Source organism: Pinus tabuliformis, chromosome J, assembly GCF_031772625.1.
Source record: "Pinus tabuliformis cultivar Carrire ecotype Pingquan chromosome J, CPIR1, whole genome shotgun sequence".
NCBI lineage: Eukaryota > Viridiplantae > Streptophyta > Pinopsida > Pinales > Pinaceae > Pinus > Pinus tabuliformis.
The window spans coordinates 977,726,815-977,740,226 of record NC_142295.1 but is presented as its reverse complement, the minus strand read 5'-3'; the positions used below and the strand labels follow the sequence as shown (position 1 = coordinate 977,740,226).

General features: G+C 38.0%; 1 pseudogene; it reads left to right on the top strand.

Moving 5' to 3' along the window:
• The window catches only part of LOC149230116 (protein transport protein SEC23 F-like), a 38,684-nt pseudogene that overhangs the window by 13,259 nt on the left and 12,013 nt on the right, over positions 1-13,412 (top strand).

Genomic DNA, 13,412 nt, shown 5'->3' with positions numbered 1-13,412 from the left:
TTCCAAGGAAACACAACAGAGAACTAAGTCAAATTAATATATGGAAATGAATGAATAATAGTTTTTGATAGGAAGTGTCAGTGATTTTCAGGTGTGCTAAGGAGGGAGTGACAAGATCTGCTAGGTAGTGTTAAGGTATGCTAGAGGCCAGGGAAACATGCCAATATGTGACAGCTGGCAAGTTGTGCCAATGCATGTCGAGGAGTGTTTGGGAGTGCCAAGGAAAAACAAGGGAACACTATTCTCAAATGCATGGAAATGAAAGAATAAGAGTGGGTGACAGGGAGTGTAAGTGAGTTCTAAGTGTGCTAAGGAGGGAGTGACAAGATATTCTAGGTAGTGCCAAGGAATGCTACAGTGTCACGGCGACATGCCAAGATGTGCCAAGTGCTAGGGTGTGTCAATGCATGTCAGGGAGTGTTGTGGAGTGCTATGGAAACATAAGGGAGAACTAGTTCAAAATGCATGGAAATGAAATTACAAGGATATATGCTAGGCAGTACAAAGGCATGCTAGAGTGTTAGGGTATGTCGGGGAGTGAAAGTGTGTGCTAGGGAGTGCCAAAGCATGCCAAGGAATGTAGGGGGTGCTACTACTAATGTGTGCCACATAATGCCAAAGGGATTGTTAGACGTGCCAAGTGCTATGGCATGTCAAGATGTAAACTATGTTGCTTAGTTGTTTTATGGTCACAGTTGAGCGTGAGCCTTGAATTGGTAAATTGTAACTTGTTAAGTGGGATAAGTTGAAATTGGACATGAGTAGCCTAAGATTAGTTATAGTCAATTCTTAGGTGAACATGACACAATCTAGTTGTAGTAACCGTAACTTGGTCATGTTGTTGTAGTCAGAGCAAGACTTGGTTAGGTTCCCAAGCCCCAAAAAAAGTAAGGGTAGTTGTGAGGGCATGATAGCTAAGGAGTGATAAGGAATGAAAAGGTGTGCTAACACATTCCGAATAGTGTCAATGCATGTCGAGGAATGTTAGGGAGTGCCAGAACATCACAAGGGATAACTAGGTCAAAATGTATGGAAATGAACAAATAAGAGTGTGTGCCAAGGAGTGTTAATAAATTCTAGGTGTCTCAAGGATAAAGTTTGTTAGGAGAAGGTCAAAATAGGAATTGTAGGAGGCAAGCTTATGGTTACAAGAAGGGGTTGGATAAAGAGGTTTTAGACAAAGGGATACTTTGGGTTGTGCGCAACCTTGTTTTGTCAATGACTTGGTTGGGTTCCCAAGTCGCAAAAAAAGTAAGGCTATCTATGAGAGCATGATAACTAGGGAGTACCAAGGTGTGCCAAGGAATGCCAAGAAGTACTAACACATGTTATACTATTCCAAGGCATGACAGGCATTCCAAGACAAGCCAAGTGCTAAGGCATCGAAAGATGCATTAGGTGTCAGGGTGTGGCACGAATGCATGCTACGGAGTGTGAGGGCCAAGTGTCAGGGAAACACAAGGGAGCACTAGTTTCAAATGCATGGAAATGAAGTGTTAGTGAGTTCCAGGCATGCTAAGGAGGGAGTGACAAGGTATGCTAGGAAGTGTTAAGGCATGCTAAGAGTGTTAGGGAAGCATACCAATATGTTCCAAGTACCAAGGTGTGTCAATGTGTGCTAAGGAGTGTTAGGGAGTGCTAGGGAAACACAAGGGACCAGTAGGTCAAAATGCATGGAAATGAATGAATAAGAGTGTGTGACAGGGAGTGTCAATGAGTTCCAAGTGTGCTAAGGAAGGAGTGATATGGTATGCTAGTCAACGCTAAGTCATGCTTGAGTGTCTGGGCAACATGCATTCAATATGTGTCAGGGTACTCTATAACATGTGCTAGGAAGTGTTAGGGAGCGCCAAGCATCCACAAGGGAGAACTAGGTCAAAATTCATGGAAATGAATGAAAAAGAGTGTGCTAGGAGAATTTTAGAATAGGACTTGCAGAAGGAAAGCTTACGATTGTGATAAAGGGCTGGAAAAAGTATTTTAAGGAAAAGGGAGACTTTGGGCTAGGCACAACACTATCTCTAAGGGCATGAAAACTAGGGAGTGCCAAGATGTACTCTTAAGGAATGTCAATAAGTGCTAACACATGCTAGATGCCAAGACATGCCAATTGCTAAGGCATGATTTCAAGATGTGAAAGGTGCTAGTGTGTGGTACCAACGCATGCTAGGGAGTGTTAGGGAGTGTCAGGGAAACAAAAGGGAGAACCCATTTCAATTGCATGGAAATCAATGAATAAGAGTATGTCATAGGGAGTGTTAGCGAGTTCCAATGTGCTAATGAGGGAGTGACAATGTAAGTTAGGCAATGAAAAGGCATGTTAGAGTGATAAGGAGGCATGCCAAGATGTACCAAGTTCCAAGTTGTGCCAATGTGTGCTAAGGACTGTTAGTAAGTGCTAGGGAAACTCAAGGGATCACTAGGTGAAAATACATGGAAATGAATGAATAAGAGTGTGTGACAAGGAGTGTTAGTGAGTTCTATGTGTGCTAATCAGGGAGTGAAATGGTATGCTAGTCAATTCTAAGGAATGGTAGAGTGTCATGGTAGCATGCGACCAAGATGTGTTAGGTGTCAGGGTGTGCCAACACATGCTAGAAAGTGTTAGGGAGTTCCAGGGACACACAAGGGAGAACTAGGTCAAATTAATGCATGGAAATGAATGATTAAGAGTTTGTGACAAGAAGTGTCTATGAGTTTTGGGTGTACTGAGGAGGGAGTGAAAAGGTATTCTAGGTAGTGTTAAGGAATGCTAGAGGCCAGAGAAATGTGCCAATATGGGTTAGGTGCCAGGGTGTGCCAATGCACGTTAGGGAGCTTTTGAGAGTGCCAGGGAAAAACAAGGGAGCCTTAGTCTCAAATGCATGGAAATTAATGAATAATAGTGTGTAGCAGGGAGTGTTAGCAAGTTCTAGGTGTGCTAAGGAGGGAGCGACAAGGTATGTTAGGTAGTCCCAAGGAATGCTAGAGTGCCAAGGCGACATGCCAAGATGTGCCAAGTGCTAGGGTGTGTTAATGCATGACAAGGAGTGTTATGGAGTTCCATGGAAACACAAGGGATAACTAGTTCAAAATGCATGGAAATGAATGAATAAGAGTGTGTGATAGGGAGTGTCAGTGATTTTTAGGTGTGCTAAGGAGGGAGTGACAAGGTTATATGCTAGGCAGTGCCAAGGCATGATAGAGTGACAAGGCATGTCAGGGATTGGTAATGTGTGTTAGGTAGTTCCAAAGCATGTCAAGGAATGTAGTGGATACTAACACTTGGCAAATAATGTCAAGGCATTCTAAGACATGCCAAGTGATATGGCATGCCAAGATGTAAATTGTGTTGCTTAGTTTTTTCACTGCCATGGTTGGATGTGAGCCTTGTCATGGTAAATTGTTAAGTGGGATGAGTTGAGATTGGACACGAGTAGCCTAAGATGAGCTATAGGTATTTTTTAGGTGAACAATACATATGTTGAATTTCCACAACACATGAGAATCTGTGTTTGGTCTTAGAATCTTTGATGCATATACACTCAAGTGCCACAAGACATCTACTTTAATGCACAATGAAATATACACACGTTAAGGAATAAAATAGTGCACATGATAATTTTTACCTTTTTCAAACCCTTCTTCATTATATTACAAACTATAATACAACATGCTAGAGCTCCTGTATCGGGGATCGTGACCCTTTAAAATCATATTGATACAAGGAATACAACTAGGGCTTGGTGTTAGTCCTTTGACAACCAATATATCCTAAACAAGACAACACTTGACCTACTTGTTGATGGTGGCCACACACAACCCTTTCAGTCCATGTATCTTGAACACATCTAGTAGGTCCTCTTGCCTCCCATTATGCAACTCCTCAATCTGCCTCTATCAATGAGCTCAACTCCTTTAGGTTACTAAACTTAGATCAACAAAATCCACCCTCTAGCTATCTCATTTTCCCTTCAAGGTCAGCAACACTTAGTGTCTTCGATCAACTGTTCACAACTCCGTTTGTGAACAACTCTTTGGTCTGCCCACTTTTTCCATACTATGGCTCCGAGATGAAAATTCTATGGCTATGGAGGCTTCCCTTCTTCTCACTGAATCAATCCTCTGCAATACAGTGAACTAAGGCTAGTTGGATGGCTCACTTGACTGCTACTTTAGTCCTTCAAATTCTGCACACCCTTAGGCCCTATACACCTGCCCTTCTACCAGTCTTGTTGTCCTTCACGAGTACAAGAATTAGGGCTATTCTTTGACAATCACCTAACAACCCTCCAACTGTTCTTGGACTACCATCAATCTTCCCAACCACAGTCAATTCTTTTATTGATCTAGGGCCCAGAATATTGTTGTCATCTAGGGCTATTCAAATCTGCCACCTAACAATGATTTGAGTCCTCTCAAAATCATTGTTCTTGTGTACCAATTTATTTGTTGTCCAATCTATGAATAGATCTGAACTACTCCTCTTATCATCCTTCTAACAATTTGTAGATGACTGAACTAGGGTCACAAATCATCCACTAACAGTCCATTGACTAATTGTTTATAGGTTGCTTCAGATCTTCATCTACAAATCTATGAAAATTTCACCAAAATCAAATCTTCTTCATGTCAATCCATTAAGGTATGCAACATTCTTTTGAACCCATTAAGGCATGAAACATTCTTTTGAACCCTCACATGATAATCTTTCTCTTGGTGGATGATCATGGTGTCCCTTTAGCAACCCTTACTCGGCGCTCTAACTCGACCTACTTTAGGACTACATCTCTCTTGGCATAGTCTTTGATCAAATGAGATCCTTCTCACTTGATGTTCTTTCCTTCATACTAAGGCCTCCTTAAATAGTTTTTCATATACCTCTTAGGAACCCTCTAAAACTTACGGGTTTTATCCACTTAGACATTAGGAAATATTAATTTTCATTTTTAATTTTCTTTAATATTTTCAACCCCATCTTGGGTCCAAAACCCCTTCACCTGGGTTCTTTTCCCACACAGCCTTTTGTGACCAAACTCACACAAACCCGTCTCACTAGGCTTGTGGAGTACCTCCCAAACTATAAAATTCAACAACATAGTCTATTTGTTGTAACTGTAACTTGGTCAAGCTCTTATAGTCAAGCGAGGACTTGGTTGGGTTCCCAAGTTACAAATTAAGTAAGGGTAGTTGTGAGGGCATGATAGCTAGGGAGGGTTAGGGCATGCCAAGGAATGAAAAGGCATGCTAACACATGTTGGACAATTTCAATGCATGTTGAGGAGTGTTAGGGAGTGTTGGGGCATCACAAGGGAGAACTAGGTCAAAATGCATGGAAAGGAACAAATAAGAGTGTGTGCCAGGGAGTGTCAATGAATTCAAGTGTGCCAAGGATGAAGTGTGTTAGGAGAAGTTCATAATAGGATTTATAGGAGGCAAGCCTACAGTTATGATAAGGGGGTCAACATAGAATTTTTAGACAAATGGAGACTTTGTGCTAGGCACAACATTGTTTTTCCTTTATATTTTATTTTTATATGAGATGTGGCACACTTTGGTCGTATGCTCATGTTTTAAACTATTCTAGATAATTGCATATTGTACATTGTTGTGTATAATTTTTGGGGCACTCAACTTGTGTTGGCTTATATCTTGTGTGTCTTGTGCATCTTGTGGTTCTTTCAATCTCTCAGTTAATGCTCTAGTGTTTATATGCACTGAACACACATGTGAAATATTTCCTATGTAAGCTATGTTGCTTAGTTGTTTTATGGCCCTGGCTAGATGTGATCCTTGTCTTGGTAACTAGTTAAGTGGGAATAGTTGAGCTTGGACATGGGTGGCCTAAGATGAGTTATAGGAAGTTCTTAGGTGAAGAAGGCACAATCTATTTGTAGTAGGTTCAATTGTTCAAGTTGTTGTGGTTGAAGCAGGCCAATGTCACATGAACTGTAGTAGCCAAGGACTTGATTGGGTTCCCAAGTCGTGAAAAAATTTAAGGCTAGCTATGAGGGAATGAGTGCCAAGACATTCTAGTGAATTCTAACATGTACCAGATCATGTGAAGGCATGTCAAACATGTCAAGATGTACAAAGTGCTAAGGGATGCCAAGATGTGCAAGGGTGTGACAATGCGTTCCAACGACTGTCAAGGTGAAAAAATGGAGAAACAAGTTAAAATACAAGTAAATGAACACATAAGAGGGTTAATAAGTCATAAATTTACCTTTTCCAAGAGGGGCATGCTAGACACACAAACACTAGGTGCCAATAGGTGCAAAGTGCCAAGTCTTAGTGCATTCTAAGTGCCAAATATTCCTTTGTTGCTTCTCATCTACTTTCCAATAATTGATCTCAAATAAATATAATAATAAACCATGCCAAATCATACCAAGGTTTCTCAACGCATTCTAGACATGCTAATACTTTCCAAGCACCAATATGGGAGTGTTATTCATGCTATGAAGTGGCAGAGCATGTCGAAGAGTTGTGTGCTAGAGAGTGTTAGTGCATGTTGAGGAGTGTTTAGGAGCACTAGATCAAAATTGATGGAAGTGAATGAATATGAGGGTGTTCCAGGGAGTGTCAATGAGTGCTAGTTTTCATGCCAAGGAGAGAGTGACAAGGTATGCTAAGCACTGGTAAGGCATCCTATGGAATATCAGGGAATGTCAAGAAGTGCAAAAGTGTGCTAGGGAGTTCCAGGGTGTGGTAGCATGTGCTAAATAGTGCCAAGGTATGCCAAGACATGCCAAGTTCTAAGGCATGCTAGGATGTGTAGGGTGCCAAGGTATGTCAATATGTGTCAAGGAGTGTCAAGGCAACAAAAGGAAGAACCAAGCTAAAATGCAAGGAAATGAACACATAAGAGGGTTAATAAGTCAGGGCTTTATCTTTGTCAAAAGGGTCATGCTAGGCACACTAATAATAGGTTCTAATACATTCTAAGTGCCAATATGTTCCAAGTCATGCTAATGTATGTTGCAGTGAAAATTTTAGGGGCTAATATTCGCAGGTGGGCTAATTTTCCATGCTTTTCCAAAAAAAAGAATCGTTAATTTCTATGTTTTCCTAAAAATGTTTCACTCAAATATTATAGAATAAAAATAAATTTACCTTAAAATTCACCAGAATTTTAGATAGACACCATATACAGTTATTATAAAATTAAATATTTTTACAAAAATATCACTGAACCTTTTATAGATTCCATATCATGGACGAGTGAGATTCGATAAGAATTTTAAAATTTAAGATAATTTTTCATCCTTAAAATTTTCCCTGGTATGTTAATGCATGTCAAGGTGTTCGAGGTCATACTAGGGACTACATGCATGGAAACACATGCTAGGAGAGTGCTATGTTGTGCTATGGCATGTCGACATGTGCTTGAGTGTCCTAGTCATGCAAGATGTTCTAGGTATAAATATGTTCCAATACATGCGAGGTGCTAAAAACTGTTAGTGTGTGCCAAAAAAATTTAAGGTGTGCCATGATTGTTGAAGAGTGTTAGGTCTCTCTCATTAATAGAATTGACAAAGCTTGATTATGTATTAAATAATATATTTCCTACACACACTAGTGGAAATTTATCTAAAGGGAATTTGCTAGATAATAAACCTAATAGAGATAAATCATGTGTTGACTCATAGGGGAACTCTATTCTCATTACTTGAGGGAAATGATACACACTAATTACTTCTTAACAAATTGACTGACTCTAACCACTATGGCCTTGGACACATAATGAAAAAGAATCCATAACAATAGTCTTACATCATTATCTTTTGAAAAAAAAAATAGTAACAATCACATAGCATCATAAAAAACTCATTGGATTGATCAATGATAACAAACATTTTTTAACTGCCACCAAAAGTAACCGAAAAGTGCATTGGTGAGGGTCAATAAAGTATCACCACTAGAAGTGTCACCAAAGAGAGAATTAGTGATGGGCCTTTAATGACCCTCACCAAAAGTGTCATTGAAAATGGCTTTGGTGACAAACCTTAAAGGACAATCACTATATACACTTACAACAAATTTTTTTAAGGACCGTCACCATATGTGACATTGGTGACGAACCTTAAAGGTCCATCACAAGTATGACCCTCACCAATGACCTTTTTTGTTGTAGTGTTTTTAGCATGTAGGAGAAGAATTGGACATCTCCACTTTTCTTAGCTCATTTGTTGAATCCCAATTGCTACAAACAACAATGGCTCAATGTTGGGCTTATCATGTAGATTCCCTGCACACATGGAGAGGGAATTTTATAGGGGAGGAAGATTGTGTATAGCAGGATATATTAGGATAAAGCTAATCTCAAGAGGTGGTCTTCATTGAGTTTTCATCTCAATTCTCAAATTCAAAGGCTATGTCAAGTAGATTAAGAAGTCCTATGCTTGGTGGGTGACACCTGTGCCAGTGTACACTATTCCATAGTAGAGAGTCATTAAGATCTTATCTCAGGTTACTTCATCCTCTTCTTTCTAGATGGATTGGAGCATCAAGAATGTGTGGACTATGAAGAACATGCTTGAGTAGTCTATACTCTACAGTGGAGACATTGGTGTATATGTACACTAACCTCCTTGTAAAGTAAGGAAGGGAAAATATGTAGGGTGTATTTCTTGATGATATGGTTTTGGAGACCTACCTTGAATTTGCATTGTTCAACTTTGATCTTGATACTCTGGCCCTAGTGCTAGTCCCTTTTGATGATGGTCCACACTAGTGGATGAGGATCTTAATGCACTAGTTCTAGAGCTACTCACTTTTGATGATGGCCTACACTAGTAGATGCAGATCTCAACTTGATATAGAGGAGAAGGGAGGAGAGCACATCAACAATGACAATGGTGGTGATCTTGATGGTTTTGATTATGAGATGCAAGAGCACAGGCTATAGCTTATGACTTGTCACTTTGATATCCTTCAATGAATCTACCCTATTTTGTATTGTCTACTAGCATTGACCAACTTTGATCTTAATACTCTCGCTCAAGATTGCAGGTGAGCGTCGCCCCCGCCTCCCCCCCCCCCCACGAACCCGCTCCTAATTCGTTCTCCACTCGGGAGCGCACTCCTGAAACAGCTCCCGAAGGGGGAGCAGTTTCAGGAGTGTGCTCCTGAAATAGCTCCCAAAGGGGGAGCAATTTCAGGAGCATGCTCCCTTTAAAAAAAATGCTCCCTGCTTCTTATGGAGCGATTAGGGGAGCTCCCAAGTCTTTTTTGCAAAAAAAAGAAATTGTAGTAACATTCCAAATGAAATTTTTTTTCAAAGAAATAAATAATTTTTGAGTGGGGTAGCCTAATGATCAAGCCTATGGCCCTAGTATTGATATGTGATTCATGGTAATGCTTAAGAATAAAGTGACATTCTCCTTAATCTTCATTTTCATCCTTTTACTTAAATTTTTAATATTACCATGAAATGACTCAGGATGTTTGAGAGTGGTTCCGACCTCATTGGATTTCATATGGAGAAAGTAAAATTTTAGATCTCATTCAAAATCCAGGAGACTTATCAGTTTTTCAGGATTGGGTGGACTGCAATGTTTCCATTGGATTTTTTCATGTATTAAGGTATGGAACTCGTATTTAATCAAGAGCACCAATCCCTCTATGTACCTTGATGTTAGTGACATTGGTTTTCGAACTCCTCTATCATGACCCTACTAAAAACATACCGATCACTCAAACAAAATATTGACTTGACATGCTATGTTTTTTCTATCTTGTGTTAATGCTTAGAGGGTGATATTAATGACAAAGATCACTATACATCTCCATAGGTAATGACAAAGATACCTTTGGATATTAATTCTTGGAGGTCTATATTAATCACAAAGATCCTGATTTTCCAACAACACTAAAAAATTTGACATTTCTCATGGCGGCAAGAGGCCCAAGCATTAGCAATAGATAATATATTTACTTGTCTTTTCTAGTTTCTAGTAGTTTTTATAGTTGTTGACTCTTTCATATTTATTATGATATTTTTTGTAAACAATATATGCCAATTTAAGTTTGAAGTTTGAAGTTGGAAATTATAACTCATTGGTAATGAATTATGAATATGATGCTTCGCGGAAGTTGAAAGTTGTTTCATTTCATTTCATTTCAAGTTAGATATTATTTGTTGTAATGGTTACACTTAGCTTACAAGTACAAATTTGGTGATCAATGATGATAAATGTTATATATTGAATTTTGAAAGCTTGAAACTTTAAGATTGATGAAACATGAGACTCAATATGTTGTATGTTACTATGTTACTGTGGATGTAACGAGCAAAGTTTGTATACTCAGAGGAATGCTCTGATACCAAATGGAACGAACAAAGTTCTTTCTTCAAGTTAAATACTCTAGAAGACTTGGAATATGTAGATCTTCATTGAAGATACAAGAATATATATTAAAATGTATGATTGAGAATGATGTTACAAATGAGAATGAGGGCCTGCTTATATACCCTAGGCAGTGCCTCTTCGTGGAAGGTCATTTCCCATTTAGACATACCCCTTCAGTACTAATTACTAATTAACTAATAATTATTACAATTATCATCATTATTTATATTTATATTATTTATATATATTTTATTCATAACAGTGGACGTGGTTGATGAAGATTATAACTTTTAGATGATTGTTGTTATACGGCTCAATCTATGTTTTTTATGATTTTTATATCTAATTCATCATTCTACATGCTTTTTTTGACATAAATGCATATATATATATATATATATATAAACCGCTCCCCGAAGCGCTCCTAAACTGGGAGCTTCTGAAAATGTCGCTCCCCGTTTTCACTCCTGCTCCCTTTTAGATGATTGTTGTTATATGGTTCAATCTATGTTTTTTATGATTTTTATATCTAATTCATCATTCTACATGCTTTTGTTGACATAAATGCATAAAAATATAAAAATATATATCTATATATATATATATATATATATATATATATATATATATATATATATATATATATATATATATATATATATATGATATAAAAACCGCTCCCCGAAGCACTCCTAAACTGGGAGCTTCTGAAAATGTCGCTCCCCGTTTTCACTCCTACTCCCAAGTAACCTTGCTTTGGCTCTAGAGTTGGTCACTTTTGATGACATTCCACACTACCAGATGCGGATCTTAATTCACCAATCTTACAGTTGTGCACTGATGATGGCCCATGTCAATATATGCAGATCTTCACTCGATATAGAGAAATGGGAAGATCACAACAACAATGGAAATGGTGGTGATCTTGATGGTTTTGATTATATGATGCAGGAGGATAGAGTATAGCATATGGCTCATCACTCATGAGATACTTCAATGAATCTACCCTATTTTGTATTGTCTTTTGGCAATCCTATCTATGGTATCATTGTATTTATTTAATACATTTTTTGGCATTGAAAAAAATAAACAATTGTTTTGACTTCGAAGTTTTTTTTTATGTTATCATGTGTTTATGATCTATACTTTATTGGTGTTCTTATATCTGAATGTTCAAAATATTTACATCTTTATCTTAATATTTTCTTTCTGTAATTTTAATGCACACACTTGCACACAAGCTGAATGGGCTTAACAATTAAGAACATGTTCTCTTTGGAGGTCACAGGTTCGAATCTAGACAAGGGTAGGGTGTGTAGTGTGTACACCTCCATAGACTAAGCAGTCAAATTACTTCACAGAGGGGGTGCTTTGTCCCACAAACAAGGGGATCTTATATGTCAACTTGGTGTCGAGCTATGGACTTAGATTATTATTATACAATATTATATTCTCTTAGATTATATCATTATTACTATACAATATTATTTTCTCTTTGTCCTGTTTTTGGGGGTCTACGTGTCAGTAGTGGACACTCTAATCCTCATGTCCCAGTTTCAGGTGACTTAGTTTGGTATATATATGCTAAAGTGCTTAGTTTCTGGTTTCAAAAATGTCTGCTCGATTGTTTTCCAATATTATGTTGTACTGGTTAGTACAACTAGAAATGAGCATAATACATAGTTCATTGCTGAAATTTTTTCTTTATGGCTGAGATGAATATGTTTGTAGGAAGTTATCAGTACTTGTTTAATGATTGTTTTTATTAAACTTTTGCATTTCAGGTTGGGGTTGTTGAAATGAAAGTAGCATTTGAAAGAACAGGTGGCCTTGTTGTGTTAGCATAAAGCTTTTGTCATTCTATGTTCAAGGACTCTTTCAAACGTATTTTTGAGGCTGGAAATCAATCCCTTGGTCTTTTGTTCAAGTAAGTACTAGTGGCATTTTGGGTTGGATATGATATCATCTACTATACATTTCTTCCTATCCTACACAAACACATATCATTCTTTTTATAGGGACATTTTTCTCTAATGGTGACAGGTTTCTCTTTTCCTTTTAATGTCATTTTCAAAAAGGGAAGATAGATGGTTATTCCAAAGCCATTTCCCAACTTATTTTTCTTTTAGCCTCGTGAACTTTGAAGTTTCTCACCATAAGTTGTGCTCAATTCATTATGAGCAGCACAAGAATGATCACTCACATCTTGAACATGTCCAATTCTAAACTAAAATTGGCAATTATATGTTTTCCTCAATCGACCTCAAAATAAAGTTGGATTAAGCCAAACCTTCTTGGTCTAACTGATAGGAGGGGTACCTTGCAGATCTTCAGATCTCATATTAGTTTTCTTTCTCCCAAAAATTTTATTGTACACGACCCCATATTTATTTTATTTACGTGTTTTGATGGTTGACCCTTTATATGTAGTGTGACATCTTGTTGAATTGGGCATGTAGCTAGACTTGTAAGTGATTTTTGCTCATGATGCTTGTGTGTGTGGGGAAATGAGATTGAAAATACTTATGGAATGGAATGGAATCTCATGAATTTAGTAGTTGTTGGAATCATAGAGGGCCATGGAGTGAAAGGGGTTGGGGTATTATAAGGGGAATATCTATATTAGGAATTTGTAAGAGTGTTGTAGAAACATAACTACAACAGAATGTTGGATGGGTTGGGATTTGAAAGTCAAACTCCCAATAGAAATTGAAATAATATATGGTAGAGTGATGATTGAGAGATGGTGATGACTGCCCATAAAGCATTAGTAGTTTGAAGAAGAAAGTAAAGCAGTATCATGGTATAGTACAGGGCTTTCCTAACAAGTGAATCAGGTGGCGTATATGTATAGAGAGTGACTGGCTATGGAGGGGATTGCCTAAGCCTACCTTCTTTTTTCTCCTTTTTTACAAGTTTATTTGAGAAGTGGGCTATGATGGTGGAGATATACTTTGAGATGAGATGGGATCAAATCTCCTTGCAAGCGTGAAGTACGAGCTGTCTAGAGGAATTTGGGAAATTCAATGTAACAAATAAGACCAACAGTTATTGAGAAAAAGGAAGAAGGGAATGAGA